Below are 22,341 nucleotides of genomic sequence, written 5' to 3'. Positions count from 1 at the left end.
TACATCATTACCCATTCCTGAAATAATGATGTATGAAGGAAGGTAATCCAAATCAGGTGTCAAATTTAACTTTCCAATTAAACATCAACCCAAGAACAAGAATTCAGTAGCTAATTAAACTCATGCATTAAGAACAGGATAAACTTCCCAAAATCAAATAACAATTACATTCGAATTGAATCTAGGAGTATAAAGTAAGAAGATTACATTTCAAATCACAATAACAAAGATCTAGTCACTCCTCCTCGCTATTACAACACTCTAATCATGAAAGTATATAAGAAAATCCGATTAAGAGTCGTTCCCACGACTTTTATCTTCTTTCCTTCGTTTTCTCTCTGTTTTTCATGCCTAAAAGCCTTCGAAAAGTGAATGGGATCCCTATTGACTTCCAAAACTGCCAATGTCAGTTCCAACTTCCAAGCCCTCGCCCAAGCTAGAGATTCTCGCTTGGGCGAGGAAATAAGAGGCTTTTCGACCTGAGCACCTCACTTGGGTGAGACACCCCTCACTTGGGTGAGACACCCCTCACTTGGGCGAGGATCCCTCGCTTGGGCGAAGATCAGGTAGGAACTACGACCTTTTTGCTCCAATTGTCGCTTGGGTGATAGTCCCTCGCTTGGGTGAGGTACAATAGTGATTTCTAGTGATTTTCTGCTATTTGTGGCTTGAGTGATCCTCTCCTCGGTTTGGCGAGACTTGCAGTGCTCAGAAGCAACAATCTTATCACTTTTCTCCTTTTTTTTCTTAATTCTTATCCTGGAACAACATAAACACATAAGATTTCCTACACAGAAAAGATTACTAAGTTATCAGGAATCTTACACAGTTACAACATAAATGCACACTAAGTGCCCCAAAAGCATATAAATTTCTTTAATAATTTGGAACTTAACATTTGTCATCATCAAAAGATGGGAGATTGACATTGCAAATAGTCAAAGATTGCATATGTGATTGACCTATATGGTTTTGATGAAGACAAAGACTTAATGGAAGCTTGAAGACATGGACATCGGAACAAACAACATGTCGAAGACTCAAGGTCAACATCATAGACTTAGGATTATTTTTATATTCTAAAAGTCCTAAGATGATTGAGCCTAGGTTAGGTAAACCTTGGGTGGAAGTCTCACAAGAGGTTAAAATGAATCTATATAAAATGAGACATAACATTCTAACATATATGATAAGTAGAATCATATATAAGCATTGAACATACATGGTTTTTATGCATAAAAGTGTTTTCTATTTCAAAATCATGTATTGCATATTTATATATACATCATATAGGAAGTTTACCATGCATTAAAGAAACATACTTTCAACTATATTAATCGATTATAATGGTTAATAATCGATTATGACATGTGGGAATCCGTTAATCAATTATAGAAAGATGTAGTCAATTAAAGGGAATTATAGTGGCTAACTACCTAGGATTTCTCATTCATTAATCGATTAAAGAAGTTGTTAATCAATTAAGACATAACATAAAACCAGTATTTTTATAAAGCGTTAATCGATTAAGCTGAGAGTTAATCGATAAATAACATGTAAAAACAGTTTTGTATAAAAGTTGTATTTTCAACCCATGTGAAAAATCAATCATAAGAAAACAAAAAACAAGAATCTGAGTTAGAAATTTCATATCATCTTACTTATTCTCTGAATGAAAGCATAGAGTGAATTCTTGCATTATTTCTTTGAAATCATTGAGCAAAAAGATAGAAAAATCTTTTTAAAATACGATATTACTTTCATATATATCATAGACCATTGCATTTCATCATATCTAGTTTAGGCTTCTTGTGAGGGCTCTATAGAAGGTTTAGAGCTGCGAGTCAAAGTTATATTAGAACATTAAGTGTGCACCATAACTCAGCAAAAATAGTCAATCAAGGAGTAATTCTTTTGGTGTGTTTGTATCACCGAAAAAAGAGAAGTTTTGGTATATTCATGAGGGCAAGAAGTCTTAGATCGAGTGAGAAGACGGATGGGGCCAGAATCACGAAAGGTGTGAGTTTCCGAGTAGGCGAGTGGAGTGATCAAACCGAGTTAGAGCTCAACGGATTCGAGAAGGGAGTTCTTGTTGCTTGTATTGGAAGTGTGAATGTAAAAAAAATTAATTTCCATAGTGAAGAAAATGTTCTGAGATTATAAGGGGAGGCATGGATGTAGTTTGCAAGGGGATCCGCAAACGAACCACGATAAACATCCTTGAGCATTCATATTTTCCCTATCTCTTTTACTTTTCATTTTTTATGATTTTTTGAGTTTTTAATTTCTGTGATTTGTGCTTACTATTCAAAATTTGTGATAAAATCAGTAATCAAAGTATGGTCATAAAGATTTATAATCACTTTGATTGTATTGCAAGAAATCGAATTTTCTGAAAATAACAAGATTCAGGATAATTGATTAAGATTATTGATAATCGATTAAACAGTATTGAGAATAATCGATTAACAAGACTCATAATCGATTAACAGCAATGAGTTTCAATTTTACGCATTTATCAGAAAACCGTGACTAGTGATTTGCTACACCTGTTCACCCCTTCTAGGTGTGTTTTACCTTGCTGGTATCCAACAGAATGAAGAAAAGAAGAAGTGTTTGAACGCAAGGCAAGAGGAAATGAAGTCATTTCATAATAATCACACTTTTGAAGCAATTAGTCAAATTGCCAAAAAGGAAGAAGGTTTTAGAAAACAAGTGAATTTATAGGGTGAAGCAAGAATGTAATTCTACATCTCTGAGGTATAAAGACAGGTTGGTGGTTAAAGGTTTCAAATAGAGAAGTGGTGTTGATTTCAGTGTGATTTTATTCTCGTGGTGAAGATGTCATCCATTAGAATTTTATCAAGTTTGGCTGCTACTCTTGATTTAGAGGTAAAACAAATGGATGTAAAGATTTTTTTCCTTCATGGTCATTTGAAGGAAGACATTTATGTGAAACATCCTGATGATTTCCTTGTTGAAGGGAGAGAAGACTATGTATGTAGGCTGAGAAAGAGCCTATATGATTTGAAGCAGGCTCCATGACAATGGTACAAGAAGTTTGAGTTTGTGATGTGTGAGAAAGGCTACAAGAAGACTACTTCTAATCATTGTGTCTTTATTAGAAAGTTTGTTGATGATGATTTTATCATCGTGTTGTTGCATGTTGATAACATGCTTATTGTTGGAAAAATGTTTCCATCATTGACAAGTTGAAGAAGCAATTAGGTAAGTCATTTGCCATAAAAGACAAGAGAGCTGCTAAGAAAATTCTTGGTATAAGAATCATGTGAGATAGGCAAGAAAATAAACTTTTGTTATCAAAGGAACACTATATTAAGAGAGCGTTATAGAAGTTTTCGATGGAAAATGCTAAGGCGGTAAGCACTTCTCTTGATACTCATTTTAAGTTGAGTGTTAAATTGTGTCCTTCAAATGAAGTTGAAAATTCATATATGCAACAAGTTCCTTATACATCTGTTATGGGCAGTTTGATGTATGCAATGGTGTGTACAAGACCAGATATTACATATATTATTAGTACAATTAGTATATTTCTGTCAAATCTAGGTAGAGCGCATTGGAATACTGCAAAATGAATTTTGAGGTATCTTTGTGGTACTGCTACTTTGAGGCTTTACTTTGGAGGTGATACCTACTCTTGTGGGCTATATTGATTCTGATATGGATGGAGACAATGATTCCAAAAAGTCCACTTCACGCTACTTGACTAACTTTGCAGGAGGGTTGTGGCATGACAATCAAGGTTACAAATGTGCATTGCATTGCCCACTACTAAGGCATAGTTCATTGCTATTATAGAATCATGCAAGAAGTTGCTTTAGATGAAGAAATTATTGCATGAACTTGGTTTTTTCCAAGACAAATACTTGTTATTTTATGATAGTCAAAGTGGAACTCATCATGGGAAGAATTCAACTTTTCATTCTAGGTCCAAACACATTGATGTGAGGTATCATCAGATACATGGTGCTTTGGATGCTAGGTTGTTAGAATTGGCTAAGGTTCATACATATGATAATGGTGCTGATATGATGACTAAGGCCTTATCAAGGTGGAAGTTTGAAACTTATTGTGAGATTCTCGGTTTGATGATTATCTCCACATAGTTGTGAGGAGGATATTTTTTGGGTTTGGGCCCCTTCCTATATGGAGAAAGACCCAATTAGTCAAAGCTCACTTGTCCCACTTAATCTAGTAGACAAGGGGAAAATTAGGCAAGAGAGTGCAATCAATTTAGGCAAAAAGAGACAATAGAAAAGTGAGAGAGATGAGGAAAGAACTCAACTCGCATGAACTCATAACAGTCGCTGGAAATTTGCGATTGCGTATTCGTTCACTGTTAGATAGAGCTGAAATTTGGATAGCAGGTTTACAGCTTCTTATACTTCATTCTGAACAGTTGGATAGGTGAGAAGTCCTCCGAGGTGGTAGAAAACAAGCTATTACAATGACTATTTTTTCTGATTTTTTCTGCAACTTTTTATTCTCGGTTTCAAGCTTGTTGCTCTATTATATGCCTTATTGTTGAGCATGATTTGTGCTGTAATTTTGAGACATTTTTGTATTCCTATTTCGATCATAGTGGAGCTTGATTGACTGGCTTGTGTCCGTAGTTTTTACTTCTCACATTGGAAAGATTTTCTCAGTAAAAATTTTAGTGTCCATTGTGTGTTCTTAGTTACTGTTATTATTTGTTATTGCTCCTCATAGATTCTAGCCAGTTGGAGAAATTATTATCCATTCCATATACTCTGTTCACAACCTCTCCAATATTTTGGGATTTCCTTGTAGGGATCTTCATTCTTTTCTATGTTGTTAATAAGTAATTCTCCAACATATACGCATAAAAGGAAAGTGGTTCAAGTGATACATACTTGATTTCTTTTATGTAAGGTTTCTGGTTCAAGTTTTGTGGATGAAAAAAAGACCTCCTGGGAGAGTTAGCCCCACATACCTGCAGACGTTCCTGGCTTGGACAAAATTGCCTCCAGTATAAGAATACTTGTAGGAAACCAACAAAATATTCGGGTATAATTTTGATGAGAAATTGATGTTGTTTTCTAACATCGTAAACTTTGTTATTAGCAACCGTCAATTCCAGTGTAACATTTGCATGTTAAGTGTCCAACCAATAGGTTAAGAAAGCCAGAGTAATAGTTCTGAATGGACAAGTTGCCTTGACTTTAATTGGCTATATCCATTTCTAATTAGAAAGCATTTAGCATTGTTGCCTTGATTGAATATCCCACATCTCCTTAGATGTGGCAAATGAACGCAAATTGTTGACAACCGAGGCTCAATGGATCCCATAATTTATGAAATAATATGAGCATCTTTTATGTAGACAAAGATCACTTGTCCACAACTTTGTCTAATTTTTGATCCCGTATAATTTAAATATTGTCATATGAATAAAAAAAATTAAAAACTAACAAAATGTAACATAAAAATAAAGACTAATTAACTAAAACAACTAAAACAAAATCTAACTATACCAAAATATATTTTAACACCCCCTCAAACTAGAGAGAGAATGTTGACAACTCCTAGCTTGGACAAAAAAATGATTGAATGGAGAAATCTTCAAAATATATGCATGTCTTTAGTCTTCTAATACAATAAATAACCTTTGGTGATTATAACCATATGTTGTGCCAATCCACCTTATCCACCCTCCTTGAGTACATCACAAATGGTCATATGATAAACAATGTTAGTTTAATTGTTACTAGAAATTTGCGAGAGGAATGTCCAAGAAACCAAGATAGAATGATATCCAAAGAAAGCTTGATTAGTGAAAGTGAAAGTAACAATATTGTTCATCAAGAATTAACACACTAGAAAGAAGATCAAATGATAATATTGTTCAAGAATACCATGTTGGTTTTTTACTAAAGAATGAGAGAAATCTAGAATATGATAAAATATGAACAATATTGGTTCAAGAATAATAATGCTCAAGAATAATAATGCTAAAAATATCATCTTGGTTTCTTGGCCAAAAAATAATATGAAATATGGGAAATTTTTGCCTAAAAAATATAAAAAAGAATGTGATGAAATATGAGCAAATTTTGCTCAAGAATAATATGATAAGGGTCAGGTGTATAGTAGACCCCCTATTAGGTAAATGTATGTTATAAGGAATAAAAGACCTAACTAACTCTTACTATAAATAGTAGTTAGGTTAGGTAATTACACACTTTTTGGAGAAATTGGAAGTTGGGGTTGATTTAGGAAATCAGTTTGGGGCATTTATTTTCTATCATATGAATCTTTCTTTTGTATACACATTCACATTGCAATAATACATACTTACAGGTCAAGCTCACATTGATCTTGTATCAATTTTTCTTTTGTTTCTGTTTCTATTTTTTTATTTGATACCAGTTTTAACACTGACATTAGAGCACCAACTCTGGTGCCCTGTAAACCACGCCGAAACTGTTGCGGATGAAGACAAAGAGCATGGCGCGAAGCAACATTGATTGGGAGCAAGAGAAGGAAGAGATGCGAGCCAAAATGGATTTGAATGAGGATAGGACCAAGAAGATTGAGGATCTTCTTGCTGCGATCGTGACGAAGCTGAGGGTGCAGACTAACGACGCGTTCGGTGATGAAGGAAGTGAAGTTAGTGGCAATGGAGCGAAGGCAGGGCAACAAACCACCGACTAGTGGTGCCGACTAGAAATTCCAGTTTTTGCGGGTGATGATGCGTTTGGCTGGACCCGAAGGTTGGAGAGGTATTTTACTCTAAAACACGTGTCGGAAAGTGAAAAAATGCAAGCCACTACTTTAGCCTTGGAAGAGAAAGGTATGAGTTGGTTTCAGTGGTGGAAGAAATGTAATCCCAACCCATCTTAGGAGGGGTTCAAGGTGGCGATGATTCGAAGATTTCAGCTGTCACGCCCTGATTTTCATCTACGGGACCTATTTGGGATAGCAACCACGTCTTTTGCGGTTAAAACGTGAAAAACTCAATTTAAACCCAAATTAGGATAGAATGGTCTTTTATATCAGATTTTGAGTTCGGGAGTCGATTACGGATCGAGGAAGGTATTAGCACTTCGTCCACCCGTACTTAAATGGTACCCTAACTAATTGCATGAATTAAATACCCTTGATTTATTTAAATTAAATTGTTTAAACAAAATATTTCTTTTTTATTTTTGTGTCTAACAATAGTTAATCTTCCTCCTGTGTATCCCTATGTGCAATAGGGAAATCAAGACTACGTAGTTCTGGTAGAAAATTAATAAGTTGGTTTGATTTAAAATTTAGAAATTGTTTGAATTTAATCGAAGTGGAATTAATAATCAAAGAGTCAACATTAGCTACTTACCTTCTTTCCGCTTCGATAGATAGCAGAAGCAGTGCAAGTGACTGCAACTGGTTTTTGGCTCGAAGCAAAGAGAGAGATGCAAGATGAGTTTAACCTCACTATTGAATCATAAATTAATTAAAACGTTTATTATTATTAAAAACCCTAGAAATTTGTATGAATTTAATTGAAGTAGAATTAATAAATGAAAAGTCAACATTGATTGCTTATCATCTTCCCACTTTGATAGATAGAAGAAGTAGTATAAGTGACCGCGAACAGTTCTCGACTCAAAGCGGGGAGAAAGATGCAATACAAGTCATAACCTCGCTATCGAATACCGATTAAAATATTAAAATTAATAATTAATTTCTTATAAAAGTGAAATTAATAGGGAAGAGACAGCACTAGTTGTAAAGTGACTTTCTGCTCATGAAGAAGAAAGAAAGAGACGACACAGACCATAGACTCGGCTATTCAAATTCCATTGAATTTAATTAAGTTCGTACATTATGAAATAAAACATTATTATTATTCATTTAATCCTTATACTAAAAAATATTTGGAAATTATTAAAACAAATAAAAATGAACTAAAAATATAAAGAAATTAACTTACCTTAGGTGGGATCCACGTGAGATTGCAATGGCTTGTCTGTGAGGCCACCTTCTTGTTAGGTATCAGTGGCCTAGACACACCTAGAAGTGGTGGGGGTTGAATAGGTGTAGCGGTTATCAAGTATCGCTTCTCGCACCAAAACCCAGTTCTGGAAAATAGCTCAGGTCAATGATTAACCAGTGGGCTTAATCGATTAACTCGCAACAGAAACAGAATTACCAGATCAGCTTTTTGTACATTTATTTACTAACAGATAAGCAGAGATACAACATATATTTTTATGCAATATTAACAAGGATACAGCAAAGTATTAGTATGCAAAATATCAGCTTCAAACATGAATTAAAACAATGATTATTATAAAAGAGATTGAGAGATAACAACTTGCATAAATGGATTTTTATCCTGGTTCGTTCGCAGGTCCACTTGAAAACTACATCCAGGCCTCCCCTTCTGATATTGGGAGATTTCTCTTCACTATATTGAACACTTTGTATAGTCACATACACCAATTCAATTACAAGACTCTGGACGCTTCTTTCTTGAATTTCAAGAACCTTTAATCCTTGGTTTGACAATCCATATCGCCTGAGAAAATCTTTCTCGCGATCTAGCCCCAGCCAAGATCCTCGCTCTAAATTGAAGACCTTCTAGCCTTGGTGAAGATTCACTCTATCTCAATGGCGGTAAGACACCAAGAGACTAAACCCAAAGTACAAAAACAGAGTTTTACCAAGCACTAAAATGCTCAAATTACAACAATGAAAAACTCAAAGATTAACTCAATCTCAAGTAACACATGCCATCATGCATATGTGTGAGTTCATACAAAACAGTAAACACAACATATTTCTCTAAAAATCTCTAATAAGAATGCATGAACATGTAATACACATGAACAACATCAACTAAGCATGTTAATCTCTCTTCCTCACACATGCATCTCTCATCTGCCTATTACACAGTAAATCACGAAAATATGCTCTTTAATCAATTGTAAACAATAGTATGCAATGCTTCACGTTTCTGTAATTTGCCAGAACTTATACAAAATAGATTTGACCCTTCAAACCGTTGCTTTCAGTTACGCAGTTAAAACATAAAACAATTATAACAGAAAACAGACACGTTAATCGATTAAGTCACCACGTTAATCGATTAACCAACATATATAAAAAATGTGACTAGTTTGCGCTGTGAGAACTGTCCGATCCAACAGAATACCTCATCTAGGAATACAAGGGACTCGTCTCATATAACATGTATGATTAATGCATGAACATACAATAAACTAGATGATATGCATCATGAATATGATATGACAATATTAATGGCTTGTGAGACTTGCATCTAGGTTTACCTCACCTATACTCACTAACTAAGGCACACAACCCAGACTACTTAGAAATATAACTCTATTGATATAACCTAGTCTATATATGACTAATGAGTTTTAGGCATGTTGATTGTTGAGTTTTAGGCGGGTTGGTGTACTGCCATAATTCGGAGTAAAAAGGTGAAACCAAATATACAAGTTGGTGTATTGCCAGAATTTGGAGACACAAAGGTAAAAGCCAAGAACACAAGTCGGTGTACTGCTGGAACTTGGGGTGAAAAAGGTGAAATCAAAGACGCAGGTAGGTGTATTGCCAGAATTTGGAGTAAAAAGGTGAAACCAAAGACGCAGATTTGTGTACTGCTAGAATTTGGGGACACAAAGGTAAAAGCCAAGAAAGCAGGTCGGTGTACTGCCGGAACTTGGGGTGAAAAGGTGAAACCAAAGACGCAGGTAGGTGTATTGCCAGGGTTTGGAGTAAAAAGGTGAAACCAAAGACGCAGATTAGTGTACTGCCAGAATTTGGGGACACAAGGGTAAAAGTCAAGAACGTAGGTCGGTGTACTACCGGAACTTGGGGTGAAAAAGTGAAATCAAAGATGAAGGTCGGTGTACTACCGAAATTTGGGAATTAATTTCACACAAGGCACGGGACCATGAAGGATTGAATTCGAGGTTGTCAAGCATTAGGTCCTCGAAAGATTGATTTCGATGTCGTCAAGCACGAGTTCCTCGAAAGTATAATTTGAGATTGTCCTGCACGGATTCCTCGAAAGTATAATTTGAGGTCGCCAAACATGGAACCTCAAAACTATAAAACGTCAAGCATGGGGCCTAGAAAGATTGACTTCGAGGTCGTCAAGCATGGGATCCTCGAAATTATAATTTGAGGTCGGCAAGCACGGAACCCTCAAAATTATAAAACGTCGGCCACAAGGTCTAGGAAGCATACATCGCACATCAAGGTACGAGACCTAGAAAACTTAAATTTCACAATAAGGTACAGGACCCGAAAAGTTTAGATTTTCACACGTCGAGGTACAGGACCCGGAATGTTTAGACCTCACATCCAGGTAATGGACCTCGAAAGCTTAAATTGCACTATGAGGTACAGTACCCGTAAAGCTTAAATTTGAATGTTCATCAAGATACCAGTTCCTGAAAGCGTAAATTCCATGTCGAGATACAGGACTTGGAAAAATTAGATTGCACTTCGAAGTACAGGACACGGAAAGCACATGATTTGATGATTTTAAAGTAATGGATGAATGTTTGAGAGTATGTTATGTGTGATGTTTTTCATGCATGAATTGTGAATGTGATGAAATGAAGAGTATAAACTATTTTACGATGTTCTAGTGCACTCATGAATTGTCTTTGATATATAAATTTGTCTCATTTTGTTGAGTTTGACTGAAATGTGAACCAATCTTTTAAATATTGCTGACTAGGATAATATGTTGATGGCTAGTTGTCCCAATGTTATATTGAGAGGAACAATTAATCCCAATAATATTGCCCTAGTATAAGTTGTTTGGAACTTCACCATCGGGAGATGGAAGTGTGATTGCTCGTTTTCCTTCGGAGGAAATACTTTGATTGCCCCAATTTGCTTAAACTATAATGGACATTTACATAAGGGTGCTCATTTAGTTTTCCCTAATTTTTACCCATAATGCATAATGTAGGTATGTGTCGAGAATTCTCTCATTTTGTAATGATACTAAATCACCTTTTCAGGTTTTCGACTTAGTACCCCTCTCCTTTTCTTAGGTCGCCCTTGCGGGTTTTCAACCTCGCACTCTTTTTATTTTCTATTGTTTTTTTAAACCCTTATGTAAAATTGCCTCAACTATGGACTTCCTGAAACCTTTTGATTCGAGAAAAATGAGACGACTTTCTATCTTTTCTCATACAATTTTGTATCCTTTCCCTCATAGAATGGTAGCTTGAGAGTGTCGATGAACATCGAAATACTATCTTCATTATATAGAGCGGGCATCACTTGAGCAACCACTTTTGCCATCTTTAGATATACTCGCTGAAAGTTTCATCATCTATCTTGACCATATTTTTTACGTGTCCTGTTAGGAGCTATATCAATGTGTAATCATACTGTTTGACAAAGGCATCACACAAATCATTGAAACACTGAGTTTGTGAATGTTCAAGTCACAAGTACCAAGTGGTGGCAGCTCCAGTTAGGTTTTCTTGAAAGAAATCGATCAAAACTTGTCATCTCTGATATAGGGAGTCATCTTCCTAGTATACATAACCAGTTGGTCTTTAGGACAAGACGTTCCTTAATAATTGTCAAGCACTCGCACTTTGGACTTTAGTGGCACAACCAAACTCGAGACTAAGCATATGTCACTTGTGTCCTTCAAACCATATGAATTGGCTACTTCAATAGCTTTGATTCTTTTCTCTATGACATTTATTTCCTCTCGGTCATGAGGAGTCGTAGAGTGATTGAGATTGTCTTAGTAAACTAGGAGCTTCATATGAAGAGAAGTTCATAAACCAGATTCTGATGATGGTCTATCAATCTGGGAAACTGATTTATTTCCTCTTATCATGATCGTTTCAGTCGGGTCCAATAATATTACCTTTGAAAATCAATTTTTTAACCCATGAGCGTCCTTGACATTGGAACATGAATGCATGTTACATGTTTGGATATGAGGGTATGGGGGAATGAGAGGATAGTTCATCAATAATGTATGCATGTTGTTTTTTATTCATGAATGAATGCATTTGATGTTGCATGAATGAGTTTTTCGAATAATGTGTGATGCATGCAATTTATCGTGTCATGGTGCATGAAATGCAATGTTTGCATGACTTACTTTTGTTTTAATTTTTTGAATAATCATATGAGTGTATGAATGGATGGATGAATGATGTATTTTTATTTTTTATATGAATGTTTAAATAATATATATTTTGGATAGATGCTTGATTGATTAATTTTTTTAAAATGAATGCATGTATGATTAATTTTTTATATGAATGTTTAAATAATGTTTAAAATGACTTACCTTCTTTAGGAACAAAAGTCCCAATTAATAATGATAATAGATAAAATTTATAGTATGCTCCATGTGTCTTAAATAAGGTGCAGTTATAGGGTTTTGGATATGCTAAAGGCCACAATCCTATGATGGTATGCTAGGTCTTGTCTAAAGTGGACTCGGAAAAGCTCTGGATTTCTAAAGGTCAGCAAATTGCATAAAATCTTAAAAATAAAGGAAGCCATATATCATGGGCTAGATACAAGAAGAAACTAGCTCCCCAAGCGGCTAACTAACAATTCATGGGAACAATCTGGGTGGTCGATTACGCCAATACCCGATGTGACACAAGCTCACTTACCGACAAAGCAGATGCCCCCTATCACAATCTTAATCTCTAACACTTGGGTGTAGGGCATATGAGTGTGCAACTCAAGTGTACCAAGTGAGTATGTGAGGAAGCACATAGACTTTAAAATAAATCCACCCCCAAAAATAGCACATGAAATAAGTGAGTACATTCAAAATAATTAACTAACTCGGAATAAAAATAAATACATAAACGAATAAATAAGTAAAGATGCAGACAAATGTTTGCATAAACAAAGAAGTAATAAGGGTATAAAACAAACATGGAAAAAGTAGTATTGGGCCTGACTCTCTAAAAACAATATCCCAAATGGAGTCGCCAGCTATCGCGCCCTGATTTTCGACTACATGACCTCTTTGGGAGTCGCCACCATGCCTTTTGCGGTTAAAATGTGAAAAACTCAATTTAAGCCCAAATAGGATAAATTGGTCTTTTATATTAGAGTTTGAGTTCGGGAATCAATTACAGATCGAGGAAGATATTAGCACCTCGTACGTCCATAATTAAACGGTACCCTAACCAATTGCATGAATTACATACCCTTGATTTATTTAAATTAAATTGGTTAAACAAAATATTTATTTTTTATTTTTGTGTCTGGCAAGAGTTAATCTTGCTCCTATGTATCCCTAGGTGCAATAGGGAAATCAAGACTACGTATTTCTGATAGAAAATTAATAAGTTGATTTGATTTAAAATTTAGAAATTGTTTGAATTTAATCGAAGTGGAATTAATAATCGAAGAATCAATATTAATAAGTTTTAACCTCGCTATTGAATAACAAAATAATTAAAATGTTTATTATTATTAAAAAAACCTATAAATTTGTTTGAATTTAATTGAAGTAGAATTAATAGACAAAGAGTCAACAATGATTACTTATCCTCTTCCCACTTTGATAGATAGCAAAAGCAGTACAAGTGACTGCGACCAGTTCTTGGCTCAAAGCGATGAGAAAGATGCAATACGAATCGTAACCTCGCTAACGAATCCTGATTAAAATATTTTAATTAATAATTAGTTTCTTATAAAAATGGAATTAATAGCGAGGAGACAACACTAGTTGTAGACTGACTTTCTGCTCGTGAAGCAGAAAGAAAGAGACGACACAAACCGTAGACTGCCCTATTCAAATTCCATTGAATTTGATTAATTTGGTATATTATGAAATAAAACATTATTATTATATATCTAATCCTTATACTAAAAAATATTTGGAGATTATTAAAACAAATAAAAATGAACTAAAAATATAAAGAAATTAACTTACCTTAGGTGGGATCCACGTGAGATTGCATTGGCTTGTCTCTGAGGCCACCTTCTAACTCTCCCAATTCCCTACACCTTTTCTTCATAGGTATAAGCCCCATGTTAAGGTTTCTAGTTGCTTATATTATGGGCATGTATAAGTATGGAGATATTTTTTCCCTTAATAATATTCTAGTATTGCCACTTATTTCTTCTCGAACTTTCTTGTTATTCCTAAAGTTACCATTTTCTATCACTCCATTTCAACTTTCCTAAATGATTACTATAGTTAAAGCATCATTTTTCTCGAGAACGCAAGTTGCATCCAAGCTTGCAACATGGTTAGCGGGAGTAGTAGAGGAATTGATGTAGGGTTCAATATGGCGAATCAACTCAGTTACTAGGACTAACAACATTCATTCTAGTACGGGTCGGAGCTATAGCTAGTTTGTATAAGTGATGAATTACCTCATTCATAATAACTATACCCTCTCTAACTACATCATCATGTTCATATGATAAAATAAGTATCTAACGAAGCATCTATATAGATAACAAATAAATGGTACTTATCCTTAAGCAAACACATCATCCGAGGAACTAAGCCATTCTCATTGGATGCTTCATCTCTTGTGGGAGACTCCAAAGACCAAGCACATATGAACAGAGAATACTCAATTGATATGTTGTGATACTCATTGTTTTCTTCAAGTTATTCTCTTCCAACCATAGCCTACTGTCCATGCCACTCCTTGTCCTAAACACGAGCATAGTCAAACCTTGGTTGTGATTGAAAATACAAGCATGAACATCCCACGTAATATTCATGATTAGACCCTCAACAAATGTTGTTTGGTCTCCACGAAAATCTCACCTTAATCTCTTTAGTCCAAAAAATTTCTTCTTGTCCATACATGCACATAACCCATAATTGTTCTGATGATGATTATAACTCTTTGACTTTTTTCATCATATCATAGTCAACTTTAATATGGTATTACAAGAATCATTGATAAAAACTATGTTTCCACTCTCTCCAAATTTGAGAGATCCCGTAGAATTGTAAAGAGGGTTGCCTCTATTTGTTACCCACACAATTACTCTTTGAGGGGTATTTTTGTACAATATGCCTAACACAAATTGGGTTATCTTCCTGTAAAGAATCCTAATACAAAAAATGATGATAAGAAGGTGTGGTTGGTTGTGAGAGTTTGTGTTGTTATTAAGGTAAGTAAAAGGGTTGTGGTGAGAAAATTTTACAACATGTTGAATAAAAAAGGAGGTTAAAAAGAGGAGAGGTACCCTATGAGTGGAAGTGGAGAAGGAAAAGAAACACGAAAGGTTATGTGTGGAATGGAAAGAGTGTGGGGAATGAGAACTGAAAGTGTTGGTTGGAATTTTTTGGTCTTTTATTTTTATGGAGGAGGTCATAAAGGTGAATCCATTTTTTTTATCTCATTGAAATTTTTCATGGTGCCGCCTCCCCCTCAAAATGATGTGAAAGAATATATATTCGTAACTAGGGAGAATTCAATAAACGCCCCATGACTCCAAAGTGGAGGATTCAATATTCATCCCACGATTCCAAAAATGGAGGAAGTTGGCACACATATCAGTTATAAGGGTGGATAAAGAAAGAAGGTGTGGTGATGGAGAAAGAAACTATGGCCATTGTCCTCTTAGAGCATGGGAAATATGTAGTAATGTGGATTATAAACCATTAAACATGGTAGTGGGATCATGTGATAGTTATACAAAGGTGTGTGAGGGAGTTGTTTTTGGATTGTGGATGATCTCCATTATTGAATGGTGGGTATTTTTGAATGTGTAGGGAAGTGGAGGTTTTTCATTGTGGAGTTATAGGTGGTTTGGGATTAAGGGATCATGGATCGTTTTTTTAGAAGTTGTAAAAATGAGGAAATGGATATGCAGTTTTTTTGTTATTTTTTTTTCTTGAAAAAAGTATTATGGGTCGGACAAAAATGGATATTCACACCAGCCTTCTATGATTCAAATATGTTTGAGTTGTTGTTGTCGGTAAAGCATACTGGGACAGTGGAAGAGTATGTGTAAGAGTTTGAAAAATATGTAGGGGTTCTTCGGGAAATTGATCAAGAATTTACGAGGGGCTCTTCGGGAAATTGATCAAGAATTTGGCAAGGGCATCTTCTAGAATCGATTAAAGGAGGAGGTGCAAGCTGAGGTAAGGTTGTTTGAGCTTCACACTCTCGCCGCCTTCATTCATAAGGCGATTATGATCGAGCAGAAAAATTTAATTATGAGTAAGAAGAGCAGCAACTTTTACTCTCGATCAACTAGTTTCCAGAAAAAACACTTCTTTTAGTAAATTGGTGACAATGGATACAAGGGGATCGACTGGAAAAATTTCTGATGTGAGTACAACCAGCAGTGACAAAAGTAGTGTGGGGTCAACTTGTGTGGTGGGTGCAACTCGGGCTAAAGGTGGAGGGTTCAAGCAACTCACTGGAGCAGAAATGCGAGAAAAAGGGAGAAAGACTTATGTTTCTGGTGCGATGAATCGTATCATAGGAATCACCGATGCAAGAATAAGCAATTAAGAATGCTTATCTTGGAAGAAGATGAGGACAACGATGGAGAAGGACACGATGAACCAAGAGTTGAGCAGTTTCGTGCCTTGCAGCTTTCTCTTTGTTCAATGGCGAGATTGACCTCGGCCAAATCTTGGATGGTGGTGGGTAGAATGAAAGGAGAGGGGGTGGTTATTTTTATTGATTGTAGAGCCTCTCATAGTTTTCTTTCATCATAATTGGTGCATAAATTACAGTTGACTATAGAGGAAACCCCCACATATATGGTGGAGGTGGGTGATGGGCATAAAATCTGGTGCCAAGGAAAGTGTACCGCGCTGAAGTTGTTAGTATAATACTTGGAGGTGGTCCAAGAGTTTTATCTTTTCGGACTAAAAGGAGTGGATGTGGTTCTTGGGTTGGATTAGTTAGCTAGTTTGGGAGAGGTTAAAGCTGATTTTGGCCGGTTGTAGTTGACACTGAAAAGAGGCGGATTGGTGCATAAGATTTAAGGAGATCCGACTTTGACAAAAACGTAACTGTCATTTGGGGCCATGATGCAGGTGTTGGGGAAAGAATGATGTGGCGTTATAGGGAATCGGCGGAGCCATCAGGACAGGATAGCATGTTTTGGCAGTGGTGGAGGGGGTATTGCAGCAGTTTGTGGGGGGTTTTTGAGGATCCACAAGGTCTTCCCCTGAGGAGGAGACATGATCATGCCATCCATCTGAAGGAAGGAGCTAAGATTCTGAACATCCGACCATACAAGTATCCGCACTACCAGAAGACTGAGATTGAAAGGTTAGTGATGGAAATGTTACAAGTTGGAATAATACAACCGAGTTAATTCCCTATACTAGCCCTATTATCTTGGTCAAGAAGAAGAATGGGGGATGGAGGTTTTATGTAGATTACCGGACTCTAAATAAGGTGACAATTCCGAATAAATTTCATATTCCGATTATAGAGGAGTTGTTGGATGACTTAGGAGGGCCAACATCTTTTTTAAATTGGACTTGAAGTCGTGTTACAATCAGATCCGTATGAAAAGCACTATGAGTTTTGATGATGCCTTGCGGCCTCACTAATGCATCATCCACTTTTCAAGCACTCATGAATGAGGTTCTTAAGGAAGTTTGTACTGGTTTTCTTTGATGACATATTGGTTTTTAGCAAAGACATATCGGATCATGTGGGTCATTTGCAACAAGTGCTATAGCTCATGCAGAAACATAGTCTCAAGGCCAATAAGAAGAAATATAGTTTCAGGCAAAAGAGATTGGAATATTTGGGTCACATCATTTCCGAAAAGGGGTGGAGGCCGGCAAATCCAAGGTGGAAGCGATGTGTTCTTGGCCCATACCGAAAAACATTAGGGGGTTGATGGGTTTTTTGGGCATCACTAGCTACTATCGGCAGTTTATTCGTGACTACGATAAATTGGCCAAACCGCTCACTGGTTTGTTGAAAAAAGATGCATATAAGTGGACTGAGCATGCTACGGAAGCTTTTGAGCTGTTGAAAAAAGTGATGATCGATTTACCTTTGTTGACAGTACCTGATTTTTCTCAGGTGTTCACGGTGGAAATTGATGCTTCTAGCAAGGGGTTGGGGGCGGTGTTGATGTAGGCCAATCGACCTTTGGCTTTTTGGAGTCAAGGCTTATCTTTGAGAGCTCAATAGAAGTCGGTTTATGAGAGGGAATTAATGGCTTTGGTGCAGGCATTTCAGAGATAGAGACACTGTCTATTGGGTAGGCATCTCATCATCAAGATGGATCAACGGAGTTTGAAATTTCTCAACAATCAGAGCTTGTTTACGGCTGAACAATTCAAATGGAAAGTGAAGCTGATTGGTATGGACTTTGAAATCCAGTTCAAGCCAGGGAAGGAAAATTCAGTAGCAGATGTTTTGTCCAGGAGGGAGATGTATGTTGCCATTTCTTTGGTGTCCCTAGCTGATACGGAGGTTTGGACACAAGAGGTGGAGCAAGATACGAAATGGAAGCAAATGATATAGGATTTGATAATAGTACCTCACTCTTATGATGGGTTTGAGTTTAAAAAAGGCTTATTATTGTACAAGGGGAAGTTGGTGATTTCCCGATAGTCAGCTAGGATTCCTCTTGTACTGAATGAGTGTCAGGAGACACCTATGTGGGGAATTCCATATTTTTAGGACTTACAAAATGGTGATAGTTGCTTGTTCTAGGATGGCATGAAGAAGGACATCAAGACGTTCGAGGAAGAGTGTAATGTATGTTAGAGGCATAAGTATTCCACATTGACGACACTGGGATTATTGCAACCGTTGCCGATTTCTTCGCAAGTATGGATGTATATTTCTATGGATTTTGTGGGGGTCTACCTAGAGTCAGTGGGAAGGATATTATATTTGTGGTGGTGGATAGATTGACGAAGTATGCCCATTTTTATGCTCTCGGCCATCCTTACACGACCAAGGATGTGGCTATGGTGTTTATCAAGGAAGTGGTGAAGCTGCATGGTTTTCCATCGTCTATAGTATCAAATCGGGATCCTATCTTTTTAAGCAGTTTCTGGAAGGAGTTGTTCAGGTTGGCTGACACTCAGTTAAAGTTCAGCACTTCCTATCGTCTGCAAATCGATGGTCAAACTAAGGTGGTCAACAGGTGTCTCAAAAATTACCTACGATGTTTTGTGGATCCTAAGCCAACACAATGGCTTAAATGGTTATCTTGGGCTGAATTCTGGTATAGTACTATGTACCATGGTTCAGCAAGTATGACCCCATTTAGGGCATTATACGGTCAGGATCCTCCTATGTTGATCAAGGCGGCCGAATTTCCTTCCAAGGTGAAGAATGTTAACCAGATGCTTCAGCAGAGATATGAGATGTTGGAAGAGCTCAAACAGAATCTGTTGAGGGCTCAAGATCAGATGAACAACCAAGCAGACAAGCATAGAAGGTATGTGGATTTTCAAGAAGGGGATTGGGTGTATCTAAACATAAAACCGTATAAGTTGAAATCCTTGGCAGTTAGACCCTATATGAAGTTGGCTCCTAGGTTATATGGTCCCTACCTGGTGATTTGTAAGGTGGGGGAAGTAGCTTATAAGCTAGAATTGTTGAGCCACTCTAAGATACATCATGTCTTTCATGTTTCTTTGTTGAAGAAGGCGCTCAAACTCAATCAACAACCACAACCTCTTCCTCCGATGTTGAATGAGGAGTATGAGCTAGAGGTGCAACCGGAAGATATAGTGGATTGGAGAGAGGAACAACAAAGGCAGATTGAGGTTTTAGTGAAGTGGGCATAGTTACCCAAGTGCAATAATTCATGGGAGACAACAGCTTTAATATAAAATTTAGGGGGAGGGGGGGGGTGTATAAGTAGACCCCCTATTAGCCAAGTGTATGTTAGAAGGAATAAAAGACCTAACAAACTATAACTATAAATAGTAGTTAGGTTAGGTAATTACACACTTTTTTAGAGAAATTGTAAGTTGAGGTTGATTTAGGAAATCAGTTTGGGCAGTTATTTTATCTCATATGATTCTCTCTTGTATAGATATTCACATTGCAATAATACATAATTACAGGTCAAGATCATATTGATCTTGTATCAATTCCTCTTCTATTTTTGTCTCTGTTTTGTTTGATTTGATACTAGTTTCAACACAATATAATAAAATATGGGCAATAGCTGATGGAGAATATGAAAATTGTATAAAAGAATGATAAAGAAAGATAGAAATATCAAGTTGATGATAAAATATACTGACGTTCTAGTGGACATTATGCACTTGTTATGCAATAGCCCCTTAGAGTAGAGGTGTCAAAACGGGTGAGCACAATCGGGTCGGCCTGTCAAAGCCCAAAAATTTATAGGGCTTGGGTACCATATTAGGTACTTTTTATATAATCCGGACTTTTAGCCCGACTCGGTCGGGCTTATATTAAAATCGGGCTCAGGCCGAGCTTACCCGGGCGGGTTCGGGCTACCCGTTTTCCTTAAAAAAATTATTTTTTTGGGACTTTTGGCTTAGTAATAAGCATAAGGTGAAAATTTACAAAACAACTTATAATAAAAAATTGATAATAAATATTGTGTTATGAACTTTGAATAAAAAAATAGAGGAACGTCTAAACATAAATATTTATAAATTATAATAATGTTATAAAGTTAAGTATTATATTATTTTTCCTATTTTGCGAAATATCATTTTAAGCTAGTAACAAAATAATATATCAAATCAAATGAAAATACATTAAACCATACAGATTTCAATTTTCATTTCTTAATTGTGTATTTCTTAATTGTGTATTTAATTAGATTTAGCTTTTACAACAAAAATATAATAAAAAAATGTTTACAACAAAACTAAAAGACAACATAATTGTTTATCATAGAGAACTTCACACAACCAAATTTAATATAATAGTTCACAATAAAAGTGTTGATAAATAGCATACAAAAGATAATATTTTTTTATAGTGTCCAAAGGTTTTAAAGTGAAGTTACAAATTATATTGTATTAAGGATTGAGAGTCTAATAAAAATTAGAGATTTGATAAAAGAGTTATGTTAAAAATCATATATGTGGACTTGACATCACTTCTTAACTCAAACACAAGACATTAGATCTATAAGTTTGGTTGCATTAAGCATCATAAGTGTGTGTAAAAAATTTATACATTATTATCAAATGATATATATTTTTTAAAAATATTAAATATTTTAAAATTTAAATAAGTATTTTTTAGTTTAGGCGGGCCGACCCACCACAACTCGCAACCTGCTTAGGGCGGGTTTGGACTACAATTTGATATGCATAAATTGTATTCGGACTTTTTAGTCTGACCTGATTTAGTCCAAACCCGATATGGGCTAGCCCGAATCCGTTCAAGTAGCCCGTTTTGACACCTCTACCTTAGAGGAAGGGCCAATAGACAAGAAAAATCTGAATCATCTCATTATTTCCTGATTCTTACATTTTTTTCTATTGAGAAATCTTAATTTAATTTTATTATTATGGTTATTTTATTTGAGTCTGCCACTACCTAGATTGTGATATGAAATAAATTTTTTGGTAATAGTAATAAAGGGATCAACTCTGTACAAATAAATTTTCTGATTTTTTCTATTTCTCTGAAAATTTCCATGCTTTTAGACTTGTGCATATTCTGTCCCATAGATCCATGATTTCTAACACTGAGAAATTTGGAACCCCTTCATAATCAAATGGCCACAACCATTGCAGTAAATAACTCCATGTAAGAGATGACTATTATTATCAAAAGCACCATCATCTAAAGGTGTATGCAACATCCAACGGGGTTATAAAACGGCATCTTCTCCAATCTTCTAGCAGATTCTTGTTTCCAATATGGTTTGCCTCTCAAAGTTATTTCATATCAGGATTTATATGGTTGGACTATAGATAATATTCTAAAAATGATTGGTTTGAAGAATAATTGCACTTCCTGTGGTGTGTTTGGAAGGCAGACACTTGATCTAGGTGCAGCGTTGTTGAAGAGAGCACATATGCTACTTACATAATTTGTATCACTCAATATGTCAATAAACTGTAATTGATTGAAAAAATACATGTAAATTAAAATTTTAATTATTAATTATTTTTTTAACCAATTACATTTAACCAATTACAATATTGATGAAACTGTTTTGTTGAATATATTGAGTCAATACACTTCCATTATCACTGGTGAAGACGCTCCCATCCCGAGATGCAAACCTTTTAAGTACACCTAGGGCAATTCTTGACATCATCAAATCAGGGGAGAATTTCAGGATTTCTGCTACTACAAAAACACCTTCACAAGGAACAACTTATGCTCCTCCTTCATTGGCAAAAGG

At 35.8% G+C, this 22,341-nt stretch overlaps 1 long non-coding RNA gene across 1 annotated transcript; it reads left to right on the top strand.

Annotated features, from left to right (window-relative positions):
* Positions 1,893 to 22,295, top strand: LOC109360106. Its single transcript, XR_002109109.1, has 4 exons — positions 1,893 to 1,905; positions 3,067 to 3,069; positions 5,551 to 5,559; positions 22,228 to 22,295. It is a non-coding gene; the product is annotated as an uncharacterized LOC109360106 (long non-coding RNA).

The sequence above is a fragment of the Lupinus angustifolius genome, chromosome LG11 (genome assembly GCF_001865875.1).
Source record: "Lupinus angustifolius cultivar Tanjil chromosome LG11, LupAngTanjil_v1.0, whole genome shotgun sequence".
NCBI classification, from domain to species: domain Eukaryota; kingdom Viridiplantae; phylum Streptophyta; class Magnoliopsida; order Fabales; family Fabaceae; genus Lupinus; species Lupinus angustifolius.
The sequence above is the reverse complement of the archived record's forward strand: the minus strand, read 5'-3'. Positions and strand labels throughout refer to the sequence as shown.